Source organism: Typopeltis vanoorti, chromosome 20, assembly GCF_054136105.1.
Source record: "Typopeltis vanoorti isolate ZY-2024b chromosome 20, IOZ_Tvanoo_1.0, whole genome shotgun sequence".
Lineage (NCBI taxonomy): Eukaryota > Metazoa > Arthropoda > Arachnida > Uropygi > Thelyphonidae > Typopeltis > Typopeltis vanoorti.
The window spans coordinates 29,199,427-29,219,614 of NC_143568.1; the positions used below are offsets into that span (position 1 = coordinate 29,199,427).

Consider the following 20,188-nt stretch of genomic DNA (forward strand, 5'->3'; position numbering starts at 1 on the left):
TGATGCCAAACTCCACAATATGCTGCTCTAATTTTCTGAAGCTTTGTATATAATGCTGCAAGAATAAACTACTTTGTAAATTCAGTCTTATCTGTATAGTAATGATTTCCATTGTCAATACAGTGCAGACTAAAAAATTTAATATACCTGCTGACTAAGTAAAAATTCTCATCAGTGCAGAAACTTTTTAACAGCATCATTTTTCTTTATATCTTAAAATGATGCTGAAAACCTAATTTTCTAATATTATTGTTAATCATTTGCATATGGTGTCAATTGCATAGTCTCTGGCTGGTTTTTCTTGCAGGATGAAGCGGTAGGATTTCCACTCCTGTGGAAATCCTACCACTTCCATATGAGACTGGTTAATTCACCCTCGGATGAAAAATCTATACAAAGGATCTTTGTATCTAAACAGAATTTGAACAATCTTTCTGCATCAGCTTTTTCAAAAACACTTGGCTATTCCAGCTCTGATATATGGGCAGAGATTGATTATTGCTCCATTACAACCTTTGTAAGCGACAAATCAGTGCGAGAGCAGCCATGCCCACAAGTATCATTTGTGGGTCATGCCTTAAAAAAAAGCATTCCCTAGCTGTTCATTTCTTAACTTTATTTCAGATTGAAATTATAAAGTTCAAGTTGGACACCAAGAATTTAAGCTGGTTTTTTTTAATCTCTTAGAGGTTAAAAAAATAAACATGAACTGAACAAAAAAAGCATTTCATTTAACTAGCATCACTATGAAAAGATGAATGTAAATCTAAATAAAAGAAGCATAATAAATATCTATTTAGCAGAACTATTTTGCAAAATTTCAAGCAGAAAATAATCTTCAAAATTTAAGGCTATTTAACTAGCTATGTAATGTCACAAAAGGTAACATATTGAGCACCACAATTTAGCTCAAAAAGTGGTCAGTATTATTACTGTCACTCCCAGTCAGGCTCAATATAATTGCTTCAGAATTGATTAAATATGAAAAATTACTTGAAAAATGCACTTGTCTATTCATCTGTGATGAATGAGAATTTTTAGTTTTACAATTAAAGAAAATCAGGAAAAAAAGTTTGTTTAATCAGTTATGTAATGCAGATTGTTTATGTCTTTAGTTGATTTTTTCAGATGTTTACCTTAGTCATTGCATCTAATGAGGAATGCTGTTCATTACAAATGACTGTTGTCGCTTACCACTGATTATCATAATGTAATCATTCCCAGGCTTTTTAGTATGGTGGAATCACTAAAACATTTTTTTAAACCCTGAGGAATCCTGAATTTATGTAAACATATTCATATAAACAGATTCCACAATCTAATTAAGCTGTCAATGTTAATCCAAATAATAAATTCCATTTAATCCTTTATCGAAGTGTAAGCAAACAAAGTTTGTGCCTGAAGTACCTTCAGGACTGAAGCAACTCATGGTAAAGGTGGACCAAGCTCTCATCACTACTTGTCTTAGTATCTGTAAATCATATCTCCTTGGAGACATGTATAATACTATGTCTTAAGGGAAGGCCCACTACCCAGACCGGTTTCAACCTTTATTGAGGTCTCATCAGTGGGAACCAGAACCAGAGGTGGTTATTACTAAAGGTGGAAGTAATGGAGAACTCTTATTTACCTATACAAATTGCCAAAAGGTGTCTCACCTTATTATTAAATTACTCTTGCAGACATGTATAATGCTATGCAAGTATAGCTAATCTTGCATAGCATTATGCATGTCTGCAAGATGTGCTCTACATTATGGGAGATTCTAAGACAAGTAGTGATGAGAGCTTGGTTCACCTTTATCACGAGTTGCCTCAGTCTTGAAGATACTTCAGGTGCAAACAAAGTTTGTGTCTGAAAATATCTTCAGGACTGAGGTAAGGTGGTACATCCCTTGGCAACTCGCATAGCAGTATACGTGTCCACAAGGAGATGTGCTTTGCATTATGGGAAATACTGAGAGCTTGGCCCACCTTTGCTGCGAGTTGCCAAGGAATGTACCACCTTATCTCAGTCCTGAAGATATTTTCAGGTGCAAACTTTGTTTGCTTACACTTGGATAAAGGATTAAACTAAATTTATTACAGTCTAACCAAGTGGGAAAAAACTTCCAACATCCTGTCAATCCAAATGTTAATAATATTCATCTTCACCATTATATGCTCCACTTCACTGACTTTTTTCAGAAACTTCAATAGGAAACTAATAAATGGCTATTTTACAAAAAAAAAAAAAAAAAAAAAAAATCTCCATCTTTGTTCAGATAATGCTGAGAACATAATAGCAGAATTTCTTTCAATGGAAAAGTAAGTGGTCCATCTATGATCTCAGTTTAAAAAAAAAACACGTCACACATGTGCTACCTGTGGGCATAAAAGCTGATTTTCACTTACAAAGGTGATAGAGCAATAAATCAAGCTTTGCCCATAAATCAGAGCTGGAATAACCAAAACATTTTTTGGTTATTCCAGCCAAATCAAAACCAAAATTCGCTTGTTCTTGAGGCAATATAAAATTTATTGCATTTTTTTTTCCAATGAGCTTCTCAGGAATGTTTGTTCCTCATAATTCTTGCAGAACACCTGAAGAAAATTCATGGAACTGAACCCAATTTGGGAATTGCCATCGTAATGGAATATGAGAGGATAGGAGATGTATGCATCCTTTTATGTTTAGATCACTTAATCATCCTACAAGATAACCAATTAATTTCAACCTTAAAATATACATGAATATTGAAACTTCTAAAAAGTCTAGGACAAAAAATTTCCCCAAATATCTACGAGTCAAGAGAAATTACGTGTATAAGACCTAATACACAGAATCAGGGAAACTAGACCATGCATAACAGCAGCTAAGTTATGCAACTTTGTTAATGATAATGAGATGATTATAATGAAAGGATGACTATGTTCATCATATTTCTATAATATGAAGCATTAGATACGAACAGGAATCTGAAAGGTGTCTAACAGGATCGTGCAGACTATAGAGAGCATACAGAAATTACTTCTAAAACTTTTTTTTGTATGTACACAAATGCTAAGAGAGTATCAAGAACAAAAGAATAGAATTTGCTGACTTGATAAATATACTGGGCTGGGGGGGGACTGACACAGACATTAGCTGGAATCAAGTGTGCAGCACTTTTAGGGAGGAAGGATAGAAAAAAGGAGATTTGGGTGCGTGCTACTCATGACATTCAATGATTTGAATCCATTTAGGGTGGAAAGAAGACTCCAGTACTGAGAAGCTGAGTGATATGAGGTGGGTTCAGGAAAATCAGGTACACAGGATGTTACAGACCTAGTAAACTGTTTGCTGGTGACAATACATCACCAAATCAACCTGATAGATGCTATATATATTATAGGGTCAGAGGGGAATTTAGTTAAAAGTTTCACTGCTCTGCGTCTGTTGGTGACAATGATTATGCTGTTCTGACCTGGGAGTTGGCAAGTATATGGATGTTTCATTCAGAAAAGATTGCATAAAAAACTATAAAGCAAGAAATTATGACCAACTGAGGAGTATACCATGTTCTGTTAAATGGTATCAGTTGTTAGATGGGAAGGATATTGGCAGTGCAGAGCAAGTTTTTAAAAAATATGATGCAATATACTAGTCCATAGAGTCCAAAGAATAAATAGAATAGGAGTGAAGTAGATGTGTAATTTAAGCAAGAGATTCTTAAATCAAAATGAGAAATTGGCTCTGCATGCTAAAGACAACCAAAAGAATATTGTTAAGCTACAAGTGAAAAAAATAAAATAAAATAGTAAAAAGAATTACTGAATGCTGATCGATGTCCATTTTGCTATGAATTAACGCATGGCATATGCAACATATCAGGTCTCCCCTAAAAATCAATGGTACCAACATTAATCACATAAAATATGTGGATGATATCATTATTTTAGCAGATTCTAAACCACAGCTAGAAAAAACTATCAATATTTTAAATTACTCTTGTAAAACTTATGGTATGAAAATAAATCTTCATAAAACAAAAATAATGAAGATCGGTAGAGAAGCAAATATTTCTATTAATCTTGAAAATCACCTGCTGGAACAAGTTAATAAATATGTTTATCTTGACAGTCATATCTAGTAACCTCAACAATATGGAAACAGTAAAACACAGGCTAAACCTAAGGTGGACCAACATGAATAAACTAAACAAAATATGGAAAAATAAAAAATCCTAACGAGTCTAAAATTAAAATTATATAAAACAATTATCCTGACAGCTACTTATGCTTCAGAAGCCTGGATATTATTATTATTATTGTTCTGGGAAACTCCAAGGAGTCGACAGACTCATCGAGGGAGGCCCTAACATCATGTCTGGAACAACTATTCAACCTTCACACAGTATCTATCATATCTTGCCTTGAACTCATTCACGGTCGTAGCACCCACAACAGACTCTGGAAGCTTATTCCACTCATTCACCACTCTCCAAGTAAAAAACCTAGCTCTAACACCCTTGTCAACCACGCTCTTGCCCAGCTTCCATGCATGGCCCCTAGTCCTCCCACCACCAGTCATATTTTCAAAAATATCTTCTGGATCAATCATATAAAAACCCTTCAGTAATTTGAATGTCTCAATCATATCACCCCTCCTTCGCCTATCGTCCAATTTCTGCAACCCACAAATTCTCAACCTATTCTCATAAGGTTCATTTCACAGACCTGCTATCATCTTGGTCACTCGTCTCCGGACCCTCTCCGCTTCCTCCCCATCACGAAGAAACCCTGGTGCCCATAACTGAACACAGAAGTCCAGATGGGGTCTTATCAAGGCTCGATACAGAGGAACAACAACTTGTTTGTCTCTGCATGTTAAAGTATTTTTCATAAGCCAAGTGATTTGGTGAGCTGTTTTAGTCACTTTTGCAATGTGCCCCCTAAACTTCAACTCCCTATCCACCAGCACTCCCAAATCCCTGGCCTCAATCTCCTGGAGTATGGTTCCACCAATGCGATATACTGCTGCTATTCTTTTCACCCCAAAGTGCATAACCTTACACTTTGCCACATTAAACTGACATCCATTTTTCCTAGCCCAGTTCTCCAAACTATCCAAATCATCCTGTAAAATTTTGACATCCTGTGCACTCACAATTGCTCTACCCAACTTTGCATCATCAGCAAACAAGTGAACACTTCCTCTCAAATCCTTTCCAATATCATTGATGAACAAACTGAAAAGCAGTGGTCCAAGAACAGAGCCCTGCAGCACACCACTAGTCACAAGACGTCTTTTTGACTCCACTCCTGAATAAACCACTCTCTGGTATCTCTCCTTCAACCACCCTCCTATCCATCTTACCAACCCTATATCTATCCCCATCTGCTCCAGTTTACTGATTAGGGTTCCATGTGGTATCCTGTCAAAGGCCTTGGCTAGGTCCAGCAGTATCACTGTAAACCCATTACCCCTATCCAGTTCAGCCGTCACTGTGTTATAAAACATGAGCAAGTTACTGAGGCATGATCTACCCTTCACAAAACCATGTTGTCCCCCATACAATATCCCATTTTCATCTATCCAATCCTGTATTCTTTTCTTGACTAATTTCTCTAAGACCTTGACAATGATTCCTGATATGTTAATCGGTCGGTAATTTACAACAGCAGTCTTGGAACCACCTTTATGCAGTGGAACTATTTTCCCCTCCTTCCACCCGCTTGGGACTAACCCAGACCCGAGACTCAAATTAAACAAAATGGTCAAGGGTACTGACAATTCTTTAGCTGCTTCTCGTACTACAGGAGCTGGTATATCATCTAATCCCACAGATGTATTGACATTGAGGTTATGCAATAGACTACTCACCTCCACTTCATTCACCACAATTCTCGTATAATCTACTGGTTTATTCGTTTCTGCAGTGTCACCACCTGGATGATATGTTCTTGCAAAGTGCTCACTCAGTAACTCAGCTATCTCAACTGATTCAGTTACCTCCCTACCATCGGCATTCTTTAAAATCATTCTGCCATGTACATTTTTCCTTTTACTTGCTACATATCTAAAAAACTGTTTGGGTTTCTCTTTAGCCTGCATGGCCAATGTTCTTTCGTACTCCTTTTTTGCTTTTCTTACCACACTTGTCACCCTTCTGGCCTGCGCTTTATACCGTTCATGTGCCTGCCAGTCACCTTTCTCCTTAAATTCCCTCCATAGTTGTTTCTTTTTTTGCAGCTCAAGCTTAATGGTGTTATTCATCCATTTAACCCCTACTTGATTTATTATTCGGACTCTAGGTATACAGTCAGCCATTGCTTCATGCAAGCACTTCTTAACTACCTCCCATGCACTATCAACTTCTAGTCCTTGCAGTTGTACATGCCATGGCACTGAACCAATCAAACTCCTAAGCTTGTCATACTTTCCAGCCCGATAATTCCACACGTACCCTGTCTTAATTGAAAATTCTACACCTTTAGCCACCTCCCAAGTCAAGACCCTATGATCGCTCTCACCAGTTGGTGGCAACGTGGTCATATACATTACAGCCAAATTCTCAGATGCAATTACTTGGTCAAACACTCTCTGACCCCTCGTATTTTCCATTACATGCTGTCGCAGATAGTTATCCCTTAATAACCGCATAAAATCCAATTCCTTCCTCCCGTGTGTCCTCTCCTCACTCCAATCAATGCGACCATAGTTGAAATCTCCCATAATAATCACCCTCCTTCCACTCATTTCTTCTAGTTGCTTGTGCATACTGTCACCACCATCTTTTCCATCACCTGGTCTATAGCAGCACCCAATTGTATATTTAGTTCTGCTAGCCATAATCTCACACCAAATGGCCTCAAATGTGCTCTTTTCTCTATCCTGCAATTCAACTTCCATTCTCCTTGGCTGTAGCTATCAGCTATCATCAACAATACTCCTCCCCCCATTTTATTCTCTCTGTCATTCCTGAACACACTATACCCATCACATTCAATCCCACTAGCTATATCATCTACAGTCAGCCATGTTTCACTAATACCTTGCCTTGCGTATTTCAGCGCGTCTGTTTGTGTGTTTTTGGTGTGTTATAACTTATTATTTGATAAAACACGTTGCAATAATTATGGCACCTGTACGAAGGAAAATGGCGGCCTGTAATGATGGTTCACCATCTTTATCAAAGAACGGTAGTTTAAAAGAAACGAGTCAGTGTACTAGCTGTGAAATGTACGCTTTGCGGAGTGCGGTCGGAGTGTGGATAGATGATGATAAAGGATTGAATGTGTGTAGAAAATGTAGGGAGAATGAGGAATTGAAGTGTATTTCGGATCGGGAGTGTGATATTTTTGTCAAACTTCAGAATGAAGAAAATAGCGATATGACAAGAAACGGCAAGGTTGTACATGAGAATTATGAGTGTGAATGTAGAAAGTGTGAATGATAGTATTAATGGTTTCTCAGAGAATAAAAAAAATGAGATAGATGCATTGAGTGAGATCGCGTTGTTAAATGGTGCGATAGAACGGGCAAAACAGCAGCTAGAGTGCATGAACAAAAGTCGATTGAATATGACAGGAAAAATAGGCGTATGAATGTGAACATGAACAAAATGAAGGATAGAGTGCTGTATGGAGACTCGTTAGTACGAGGTGTGTTAGTAGAGGGTTTGACAAAATCGTACCAACCTGGTGCGACCAAAAATGATGTAATTGAATCTATTAGAGAGCAAAAGGAAAGGGTGAAAGAAATGATTGTTGTGGCAGGTACGAATGATTTGAAAGGAGATAAAATGGAAATGATAGAAGACCTGAATGAATTGTTTGAGGTAGCAAAAGAAAAGAGTGAGAGAGTTAGAATGATTAGTCTTTTGCCACGGTATGACAGTGAAATGCTTAAAAGGAGGGCCTAAATATTAACTCAACAACCCAAGAAACTTCAAGCATTTGAAATAAAATGCCTCAGAAAAATTAATAACACCCATTGGATGCAACACAAGACTAATGATCAAGTCAGAACAGATTTATACTTCCCAGATAATATAATAGACAATCATTAAGCATCAATTGAGATGGTTTGGTCATATTCAGAGAATGGCCCCTCATAGACTCCCATATTTAGCTCTGAATGGATATATCAGAAGAAAAAGACCTAGAGGCAGACCAAGAAGTACTTGGATAAAGTTGCTGAAAGAACATTCACATCTACTCAGCTATAGAGTCATGATTGAGATGGCTAAAGATCGCGATAAGTGGAGAACCTTTCTTCTTAGTGGACTCAACCCGTTACCAATCGGATGAGATGAGATGATATGTAACATTGAACTCAATGCTACCTCTACTCTGGATAAATAAATTCAGGTATACGAGGTAGAGTAGCGCTATTACATCAACTGAACGAGAATTCGGCACGAAAAACTGATGGGATACAAGCACAGACTAAAAGAACGTTCATCTGAACTAGCTAGGCCTCTGACACTAAGACACTACATAATTGTGTCTTAGAAAAGGGAAGAATGTATAATAAACTTTAATCATAAGAGATTAATGGAGTGAAACCACTAGGAAATGATTAAAAGTGGTATTTAATGCTTCCAATATTTTGCCACAGTTACAGACATAGTCAAGGAGTACAAAATGACCTTACACACACAAAACTAACTAAAACACATGGACAAAATACTAGAGTCCTAACTAGGTGGGTGCCCTCTATGGACACCTGTCGGTGGTCTACGATGTAAGCTAGGATCTTGAAGTATTAGTGTTTACCATATTTTGAGAAGTTTAATGCAACTATTTCTTTAAATTAGGCTGATTTTTAAGAGCAGCAGAAAACAGCCTTTCTCTTCTGAATTTCCTGTAATGCAGCTTTTTCCAGTTGATTCTTTGAGAAGTAACCAAAGCATGGTCAGCAAGACCTGATTGACCATGGTCATGACTGCAGATATTTTTTCTTCCATTCAGATGGTAGCTAATCTTCCTGCCTGTCCATAGTAGGCCATTGTGCAGGAACAAGGAACTATATACACCTGGAACTGATGGGGAGTTTATCCTTATCTGCTCCTAAAGGAGCTAGTTTTAAGTGGGGTTCGAAAGTGGTGCAAAGATTGTATTTAAGATTCTGTATATTTTTTCTGATGTGCCTCAGACATATGGGATGCTGATAGCATTACTGAAATCTTTCTAAAGAGAATGTTATGGACTGGGGAAAATTATTTTTTTTTGATAACATGGGAACAGTAATCATTAGATTGAGAAGTGTGGTGTATATGACTGAGTTTTGTTGCAAGAGAGGTCTCATCGGAACAAAGATTATAAGCTCTATGGGTTAGTTTTTCTTTTATTACACCATATTATTGAGGGGGAGAGAAGGTGATCTGAAAGCTTGTGAATGTATCTGCCTGAGTGAGTGGGTTTCCTATATACCGAAAAGGACAGGTTACCATTAGATAGGTGGGTGACTAAGATTTCTAGAAAGGCCAGATTATTATTAATTTCCTTTTCCATAGGAAAATCAGATTCTAGGCTATTGAAATGACATAGAAAAGTCATTTCAATAGACCAAATAGAAAAGACATCTACATATCACAACTATATGTCTCTGTAACAAATGAAATATTGGAAGCATTAAATACTAATTTTAATTAGCTTTGATACACAATCTTATTGCACAAGGGTGGTGCAAAGAATGATGTTCAACTATCCACCTATCAGTATCTCTGGCATGGAGATTTTGGAAAAGTTAGTAAGAGCTTACATAGAGAAATGGGTTGACAGTGAATCTGTACTATGCAAAGAACAGCATAGGTTTACTAAGAAGAAGTCTGGTTGAGAAATTGCTCATATTTTATAATTTTACATTTGAGTTAAACAAGGAGAATGAATATGCATGGTACTAATTTGCTAAGGCCATTGTATTGTATTAGTTTTATAAACAATTAGCTTGAATAAGAGGATGGCTGAATTACCGATAAAGAAGTGGTGTGTGTGAGGGATGCAAGTGGGCAAGATATGAGGCAACCAGTGGTGTACGACAGGAATCAGCTTTGGTCCACTGCTATTTATTATTTTCAATTCAATTCAACAACAATGAAAAATATTTGACAGGCAACAATACAGCTGTTTGCCAATAATGCAAAGATAGGCAGAGTAATCAGGAATGTAACTGACATGCAGCACTTGTGGATGATTTAAACAGACTGATACTGTGGATGTATGAAAAATGGCTATCAATTTAATGTTAGTAAACTGAAAGTTAGTGTAATGATATATCGAATGGCATATTATATTGGCAAGATTATGCTAGGAAAAACCAATCAGGATAGAGATTACTTCTTTACACTAATATGAACTGCTATATAAGCAAGTCATTTTCCTCTTTATAAGGGTTTGATACAATCTCACCTAGACTACTTGTGTGCAGATCTGGTCGTCTCCTGATTTGCAACGTGATGCAGAGCAAAGAAGTGTTAAAGATTTTACTAGGACTGGAATGTAGTTTACAAGGACAGATTGTTTGTAGACTTCAGACATTAGCAAATGGGAGTAATACGATAGACTTAAACTTCTGAAATAGTCATAATACCAGTAGATGGAATTATGCAGGATGTGGATTCATAGAAGTTGAGAATGAATGTGGGAAGAAAGAGGTGACAACTATTTTTCCCTATGGTTGGTGCATGTATAAATATTGTGTATATTGTGAATAAATTCAAAAATAGGTATAACAGCTTATGTGGGTAATATGTGCCTCCCTTGATGAGTCCCTGACTCACTTGGAGTCTAGTAATTCTTTATATTGATTTAAACCTAAACCTTTAATGTTTTCTGAGTTGCCACCATGTTGTGCAACATCATTGGTCCTGTCAAACTGACAATGTTTTGGAGACTAATCATTCAAAAATGCACTAATACAGTTGTGTAAATGAAGGGTTTTATATGAACTGATATTAATGTTTAAGATTGTTTATAGGAGAAAAAAAAAATTTCCTTTTTTTGCATAAAACTAAATTTAAAACAAGTATTAGAAGCAAATATTTAAAAAAAAACTAGCATCATTAATGGAAAAAAAAAAAAAGTGATTTATTCTGTAACTCTACTTATGCATCTGGAATTGTTGTAAAGATATTTTTGTATATATCAGACCAACACATGAAAGGTTGTAAAACCTATAGCATAGTGTTATCTTGACAAGAGGACAGGAAGAAATAAGTAATGACATTTCATGAGCAGACTGAAGTCTTTGGAGGAGGCAGAGTGAAAGAAGTAGATGGAATGAAAGAAAGGAGTCGGTCTGGTAAATGAAGCTAGATGATAAATGAATGTTGACTGGCAGCTACTTGTGTTTAGTCTTGGACAAAAGCAAAGGAATGATGGTAAGTTCAGCAGAAGAAGAGACAATGCAAAACATTATAAGAAATGTTTTCCATTAAATTACTAAAATAAAGAGCCAAAAGGCTTCATTTCAGCGATGTAAAATTATTTAAATTAAGGGGATATTAAATCCCACATTATTTCAAAGCTGAAACTCTGCTTTGCAGTATGGAACTCTTTGATTTCTATCTCTGAGTTTCTTATTTGGCTTTGAAATAATGTGAGATTTAATATCCCCTAATTTAAATAATGCTTTCTATTAAATTATACTACCCTTTCCTGGATAGTATCAAGCATTCTTAATGAAGTTTCAGGTGTACCATCCAGGCAGTATTCAAAGACTGAATGAATTTGGGAGACAGTGACCAGATCTATAAGTGAGAAGTGGGGAATGGAAAGAACATCTCAACTAGACTAAACCAAATGATCTTTCTTGCAAAAAAGAATACTTCACTGATACCAAATTTAGCAAAGGCAGCAATGAAATTAACAAGGTTCATTTCAGTGAAGAAAAGTGCAAGACTGGTTATGGAAGATTTTGAACTAATAATTTTTACACTGTAATAAGCCACACTATGGATAAGATTTAAAGTGATCAGTGAAAGGAGATCATTTATGCAGAGGAGGAGGCAGTGAAAGTACACAACCAAGGTACTCTAACATTGGTGTGGAAATCTTAAGAGAGGAAACTATCAATATATAGCTGAACAAAAAGAGGAAGTGAAACAACTGCGAAGTGAGGAAACTAAACCAAGAGATGGTAGTTTACTGAGTAGGGTCTCTGTACCAGATGTGATTCAAATGTTCAAAAAATGTAAAGGATTATGTGCATTTTTCCATAGCTTTTGTCCAAAATATGAGCAATGATGGTTAACAGCAGCTGTGGATCAAGAGTGCTAAAATCTGTATTGTTAGTGGGCCTCCATATAGAGGTGAAGTTGGCTGTTGATGCCAATAATTTTAAATATGGCAAACAATAGTTGATTTTGAAACATTAAAAAAAAGGTAATATGGGACAGATACATATTCTATATAAAAGAAAGCTTTATCTGCAATGAAATCGAGAAAGAATATCCCTGTAGTGCTAACCGGCAGGGACTATACTGTCCACAGCTGGTTTCACAGAAATATCTTCTGTGCTTTTAATATTTAAGTAATTGTTCGCTTCCCTACTCATTAATCTTATATAGGATCAAAATATAAGGTATTTTTGTATACCAGACCTAAAACTTTAAATGTCAAAGTTTGCATTCTAACAACTTACTAGGTCCAAGTTTGCTGCAGTGACTTCTAGAAATTAGAAAGGATTCAAAAAAAAAAGCGAGTATGTTTATATCTGGAAGCAGTAAATAAACTGATATGAAAATAGAATAAAATGAAAGTATGTAATGGTGAATATTCAGAATCCTTCCTATTTTGAGAAGGAAATTCTTGTCCATTTCAAGATCCAGGTTTGATTAGTCATGCTGATTGACTTCAGCATCCCCAGTAGTTGTTTTCCATCTCCTATACTAAAGGATAGACTAAGAACATGCAGACTGCAGAGTTTTGTTGATAGAAAGCAAAGGAGAGATATGCTCAAGACATTTAAGCTGCTGAAGGATTATTATTGTATTAATGCTGAGGAGATTTATCATATGGTAGAATGAGGGAAAGGAAAAAGGACAAGAAGCCATCCCTGGAAGTTGCAAGTAAAAGAGTAAAACGTTTTTTGCATGGCAAGTGGTAAGAGCATGGAATGCATTGTCTGAAAGAGTGGTGAATGTGCACACTGTGGATGATTTTAAGGGGTGGCATGATACTGTTCACTAGTGTTGACCTCCCAGGAAAATAATATAGGTAAAATCCCACTCTGCAACAAACATTCAAGGAAATAATCTAAACTACAGTGCAAGAAATTAATCTAAGCCCATAGCATAATTAAGCTTAAGATGGTTGAGAATTATCAGTTTAAAATAAGGATCTTTATCATTCAAAAAATTTTATTACCTTTTCAAAACCAATCTTTGCTTTTTTTGTGTGTGTGTGTGGGGGGGGAGGGGTCCACTGTGCCTGCTTATTTATTACTATTATGCGACATTTCCAAGGAATCCAAAGACTCACTGAGGGAAGGCACCTACTCTTAAAACTGTTTCCACCAATTAATTCACCAACTACAGTGAATCACAACTAAAGTTCACCCACAGATTAGAGACCCTTCGACACTTCTGCACATGGCACAAAAAGGAGAATCCATTCCAATAATAGGATAATCAATCTGCATTGTGGGATGAGTTGTTTATTATTACACATCGGAAAATTAACTTCTGTTTTATGATCATTGTAGTTGACTGTTGCTTGTATAACAGTTGGAAAATTTTACCTATAAAGCAGGCAATTTCACGTGTTGGCGACCAATTCATACGTCCTTCATTTCTTTTTTCCTTCAGCATGAATCTACTATTCTTGACAAGTTTCCAAGTGGAGATCTCTAACGTGTGGGCATACTATACCATCATCTACTGCCCATCACCACCAATAATTTACAGAGAAAAACCAGTAGTTTTTCTCTGTAAATTGTTTGTTCTCAAGGCTGATTTTCCTGGCATACCCGAATTAAGGGCCAAGGACTCATTTCTCTTGCAGAACAATAAACGAGTAGAACAGTTTTGTCTTTTGAAGTGGCAAGTGCACTTAGTGTGAATGAATCTGAGGTCTACCAGATTATGTGAGTGATAAATGGCTTCCCTCTATTAGTCCTTGACTCCCTAGTGGTCTCAGAGCCCAATGGCTAATTATAAGACACCCAGGGAGTCAAGGATTCAGAAGGAGGCCACATATTATCCTCCCACTAATACTAGATGTGGTATCTCCTCAAACTGATTCATATTAGATGCAGTTAATACTTCAAAACTGCTCACACACTGTTCTGCAAGTAACATAATAAACATTGTCAGGAAATAAAATACCTGCATTACAAATCAATTATAAAATAATATCTTCCTGTTGAAAAGCAGCTATAAATTATGGCCTGAAATAAGGAAACTACTTTCTTAATTTCTTTAATCAACTCAGAGACATTTGTTAATAAAAAGTAATGCTTACCAACAAGTAATGTAATTATGCTATCCCCAGATTTTCGGACCACTTGAAATGGTTTATGGCAAGCTCTTTATATAATAAATGAAAGAAATTCCAAAAACTTACCACTGGCAGGCACCAGAATGAGCATTAACCATAAAAGCTCAACTCAGCAAGTGATCACTGGCAAATGTCATGCCAAAAGTCAACTGCCAGAAGCAATAAGAAATATATATCCCTGCAGTTTTCATTTAATCTGTTAGATCCCAATTATCATATTAGATAATGAACCCTAATAAGCAGTACTGTAATGTATGATGTGACTTGCATCCTTTAGTTTGTCAAGATCCAGGTTTGATTCTAGTTGCTTTCCAAATCCAACTGAAGGCTAGTTACCCAATCTCATACAGTAGTGGAAAGGTTTTTCAACTCATAACCCTAGATTTTCATCCAGCAAACAAACAAACTGGCCCAAGATACAGTTATAAACAATGACATAAAATGGGTCCTGATTTGTAGTCTGAATAAAGTTGTTATGAGACAAGTTTCATGCTATAAGCATCTTGGGAAATGGGAGATCTCCCATGCAGAGGCAGTAATATTAGTAACCTGATCTAGTAATAGGGAAAATCTGGATCACGAATAAAATATAATGTAATAAATGTTATTTTCTTAGTATGCTTGGACTACATCTTCTGGACCATCAACACAGATGATCTTGGTTTTAACATTAGAGCATTCACCCACACCATGCAAATAATTGATCTCAACTTTGCTGACCATGTTGTACTTATTGATAAAGAACCAACAAATGCACAAAAACATCTGTCTACTAGAGGCACAGGCTAAACTTATTGGTCTGCAGATCAACATCCAAAAGTCCAAAGTATTCTCAATAGGTTATGAAAACTTGATACTTCAAATCAGCAATAAACCCTTAGAAAGAATAAAGGACTTTCAATACCTTGGATCATACATCAGCAATACAGAAAATGATATTAGAAAATGTAAACAGCTGGCCCTAGTCTTCCACAACAAACTCCGCTCCATCTGGAAAGCATCATTAAAGACAAAATTAAGACTATACCATGCAACCAGTAGATCCATCTTCTTGTATGGTTCTCAAACCTGGATAATAAGCACCAAAAAAACTACAGATCTAATTAACTCCTTTGGAACTACATGTCTCAGACTGATCCTTGGTTGGACGTGTCACTAACTCTGCTGTGCAAAATCTGGTAAGCAAGAACCACTCGTCAATATAGTCAAAAAACTACAACGCAGATAGATATGGCTTGCACATACTGAAGTCTCATCCTTTTTGGAATCCCTCATCCTGTACAAACCAGAAGATGGCAATTGCAGTAGAGGTAGACCATGCAAACAATATTGGCAATACATATGTGAAACCATCAGTAGGCTGAACTGTAAAACTCCATCTGACATCTACCAGATAGCTCAAGATAGAGAGACTTGGAAGACCATAATTTGCAATATTTAATTTAATATAAATCTCTTTTCCCTTTTCATATTGTGAATAAACTATGATGATGACGACATTAAAATGACGTAAGCTTCCGAACTTCGTGATTGGAACTGGTGTCCAAAAAACCTGTCCAACAACAAAACGCAACAATAACAGCCGACTTCATGGTTGAATCTCATTAAAGAACTTCAACCATTATCACATTAATATTTGTTCTAAATAAACTGGTAGCATATTTCACGAAAATGTCAAAAGCAATGCGAATGAACAACTTATAATTGCTAGTGCCAAATGTTCCACAATAATCATAAGTAATTTGAGTATGTTAACTAATCCCATTTATCTTCGACGATTCTTTCGATAAACTTAGGATGAAACTCAAAGTTTATATAAAAAGCAACTTTTTTATTGAACTAGTGCCACAACATGCACACATTTCAATTCGATTATACTGCATTTTTACCTGTTAAAAAATGCAAATGAAGAAAGTCAAATCAAATGGCAAAGTAATAAAGCATAAGGCAAGAATTATGAAAATGATTCATGCGTCACAATGTACGTATATGTAACATGCAATTTTGTATATGTACATGCAGGGTTTTGTATAAAATGCATACATTCGTACACCAATTAACACTAGAATGCATTTCAGCACTCACTTCATGAAATAAATGTAGGATCTGCATATTTGCAGGCATAAAATTTAAACATTTTTTTCCTGTCTGCAGTGCTACTCTACCGTGTCTCTAATAATGGCCGATAGCAAGAAGTCACTGCACTTACAGTACATGTACATTGAAATCATAAAACTGTAATTTTTCTTACCTGATGAGAAGCTTCCCACCCGTTAATCTTATCTTTACTTATTGGCGGAATGGTGGAAGTTTTAAGTTACACAAAGTGAAGAAAAGGGAGCCAGGGCTGTTACTATGCGTCTTGTTTTGAACGTAGAATTAGCCAAACTCACCATGCAAAAAGACATCAACAACGGGCTCCAGTTCACTTATATTTGGAGAAGAATACTCTCGCACCACTAACATGTGATGTCATAGTGAGCAAAGCCTAATAACCTGATTGGTTACTCACCCAATGTTTTGGGAGAAGTGTGCAATAACCTTTTTACAGTAGATTACGACTATTAACATTATCTGCTTTGTGTAATTTGGGTTTATTTAGTGTGAAGGAAAACTTCGCTTTTGTTTTACGTATTTCCTCACCAAGCATGAATCCTTTAATCATAAAAAGAGCAACATTTTTAGGATGACGCTATTAAACGGTACCTAAATAAACGCAAACCAGTAATGTTTTAAACTGCACCAAAAAGTATACAAAACAGTTTCATACAATAATGTTAACTATTATTATCATTAATCCAAACTAAACATCGACTTCTAAGATGCACACATAATTTACGAAAACATATGACTGCACAACTTTAGTAAAAATTTCAATTTTAAAAAATGTTGAAAAGTGAATTTTTCACTGAAAAATATTTTTGAAAATCCTTGTGAATTTTGTCCAATTCATTATTAAACAGCTTTAGTGAATTTTCTGTAAATTAATTAATTTCTGTAAATACCACAGAAATTAATAAGTACCTGTCGTTTTGTTTTAGTTGTTTTGGTTTTAGCTTAGGTCAATAAATTGGCAAATGCATTTGAGTTAAAAGTAAACTGTGTTACAATTACTAAAACAATTTCATTTATTGATATTACATGTTTCTAACATTTTAATTATAAATATTAATATATATATATATATTAGAAGGAGAAATAAAAACCTAATACGTGAAAACCCGATAACATGAAAACTTGTTATGCATGAGTTTAATTATAATTAATCTGCAAAAACTGTGCTATTGACGTTGTATAAACGTTCATATAATTGCTGTTCAAAGTATGATTAATAACTGCTTGTTATAAAAATATGAGAAAAATAAATCTCCATACACACTTCAGAAAGTTGCATAGGAATATACAGTGCATTATTAAGTTAATAGTGTTGGTTAATTTTTCAAATAACAGTTCTTAAGGTCCCGGATAGTTTTTGATATTTGCAGGTTTCATCATTAAACAGCTTTAGTATGTATATTAAATATATTCTTCTTATATATTAAAAAGAAGAAAAACTTATGCAGTTTAGGAAATATTTTATGCGCAAAAAATAAAACTTGGTGTCCCTGTAAAACGTGCTTCTCTGTAAGAAATGTTATGTAATCTATTTCAATATCTCTTCATATCAGTAAGACGTTCATTATAATCCGGGTTCGAAGCCGGATCACAAAATAAATACGCTAATATTCTTGGACAGTATGTTTAGCTCGTGGACATGTAATATATCATAAATTAGCAATATAGCAAAACTGGAGCCTTCGACATCTATAGTCTGGTCATTTTTGATAAGTACGAAAGTGCTCTTCCGATTATCGAAACACATATTCGCTTGCTTATATTATTATTATTATTATTATTATTGTACGGGCACCTCCATGGAGTCAACAGACTGACTCTAAATTGCTTGTTTTTTCAGACTAGTTTGTGTAAAACACGAGCGCGCATTTGCAAGAGGACGGAGATAAACAGTTTTGTCATTTCTGTATGAGATTGGCTTAATCAGTATAAAAATTTATACTGATTTAGCCAAGGTTTTTCCGACCTTGGAATTGAGTCTCCGTAGCTCATGACTTTGAGATCTTTTCAAACTGAAGGTGAGTTAGCTAGGTCTCATACTTCCCTTCGGAAACTCTGCTATTTCATACCTCCAAACAGACAAACTGACCAGCACACGCACAAGTTATAGACATAATTCCCTGCCCTCATGGCCTTAGTTGCTTCAACCTTAATTCATAACTATCCCATAATCAAAGAGTAGGTGCCTCCCGCCTGTGCTATAGAAGCACTAATTTACAAACAAATACACTGATTTTTTTTGTCTCCTATATGAAAGTCTCAATATAAACATACTAAATACAGCATTGTAAATGTACTGAAAATATACGCAATCAAACTTTGTTTAATATGCAAATTTGAATCTGAATTCTTAGTTTTCTACTTTTCAACACACATGTTAATAAAGCCAACATTAAAGGTGGTTTTTTTTTTTTTTTTTTTTTTTTTTATGGAATCCTTTTGACGGTTTCCTTAAAAAAAAATTAGCAATGTCAAGCTAATCGTATAGTACTACAACATACTATTACATATCAGGAAATTGATGGTGGCAATGACATCTTAAGGACATTATTAACCAGTGACGCAGCTATAAGGGGTGCGGAGAGGACAGTCCGCCCCGGGTGGAACTCTGAACCTTTTTGAACTTGTGCAGTTAATTCTAAAATATACTCTCGAGAACACATTTCCAAATATTGTAACATTACTGCGAATTTTCCTCACAATTGCTGTAAGTGTTGCTAGTTGTGAGAGGAGTTTTTCTAAATAAAATTGATTAAGAATTAATTACCTACATTACTATGAAATAGACTTCGCCAATGTCATCGACGATTTTGCTAACAGAAAAGCAAGAAATATAACATTTTAGAATGTTGAAATTAAAGTTTTACTTCAAAAATAAACAGTGTTTTAATTTATTTCCCTATACGTCGTTTTGACTTTTTGTAGTATTTTTGGTGTGTATTGAAAGGGGCGGCAAACTGAGGGATCGCCCCAGGCGGCAACAGCTCTAGCTACGCCACTGTTATTAACACTTCAAATTTCAGCCAATTTTTATAGGTCGCTTAAGTTTAGAGACGGTTGACAGCCGTAATATGACCACTCCATAATCAAAGAGCATAGTGATGCAGATTTAATTTTTTTTTTCTAAAAAATTAAATCAAAATCAAGACTATCAAGTAGGAAGTCTCTGCAATTGCAATAGTGAGCATTGCAAACCCACCACAGAGTCAGTGGAGTCTGTTCTGTTGTATGTCCAAAACAGAAAAAAATGCAATTCACTACACAAATAATCATTCCTCACAATTTAAAATCAATAATGAAAACTCTGCAAAAAAATTTAATAAAAATTGCAACGACAAAATTTCATATTCAACTCAGAATATTCTGAAACCATAATACATCATTAGCATCCTTAAATATACTCGATTCATTGGCTTGCGGTCAGATAATTCTTTTTATATATAAATCTGGCATATGATGGCGAGGTTAATTAGCCTGGTTGGCAATGGGTTTTTTTTTTTTTGTTGTTGTTTGTTTGTTTGTTTTGTTTTGTTTCAGTTCGTTCGTTTTGGGAAAGATTGTGGGGGAAGGACAAGAGCTGTTAGATGAAAACCCTGTTAGCTCCGTGA

The 20,188-nt window shown here is 35.5% G+C and overlaps 1 protein-coding gene across 1 annotated transcript in view; it reads right to left on the minus strand.

The window, feature by feature from the left end:
- Positions 1-16,876, minus strand: part of LOC150095316 (ornithine decarboxylase-like) — a 62,959-nt gene extending 46,083 nt beyond the window's left edge. Inside the window, exon 1 of the mRNA XM_090410748.1 lies at positions 16,717-16,876. The gene's annotated coding sequence lies outside the window, so the exon portion shown is untranslated. The remainder of the gene's footprint in view (positions 1-16,716) is intronic.
- Between the last annotated feature and the right edge of the window lie 3,312 nt (positions 16,877-20,188).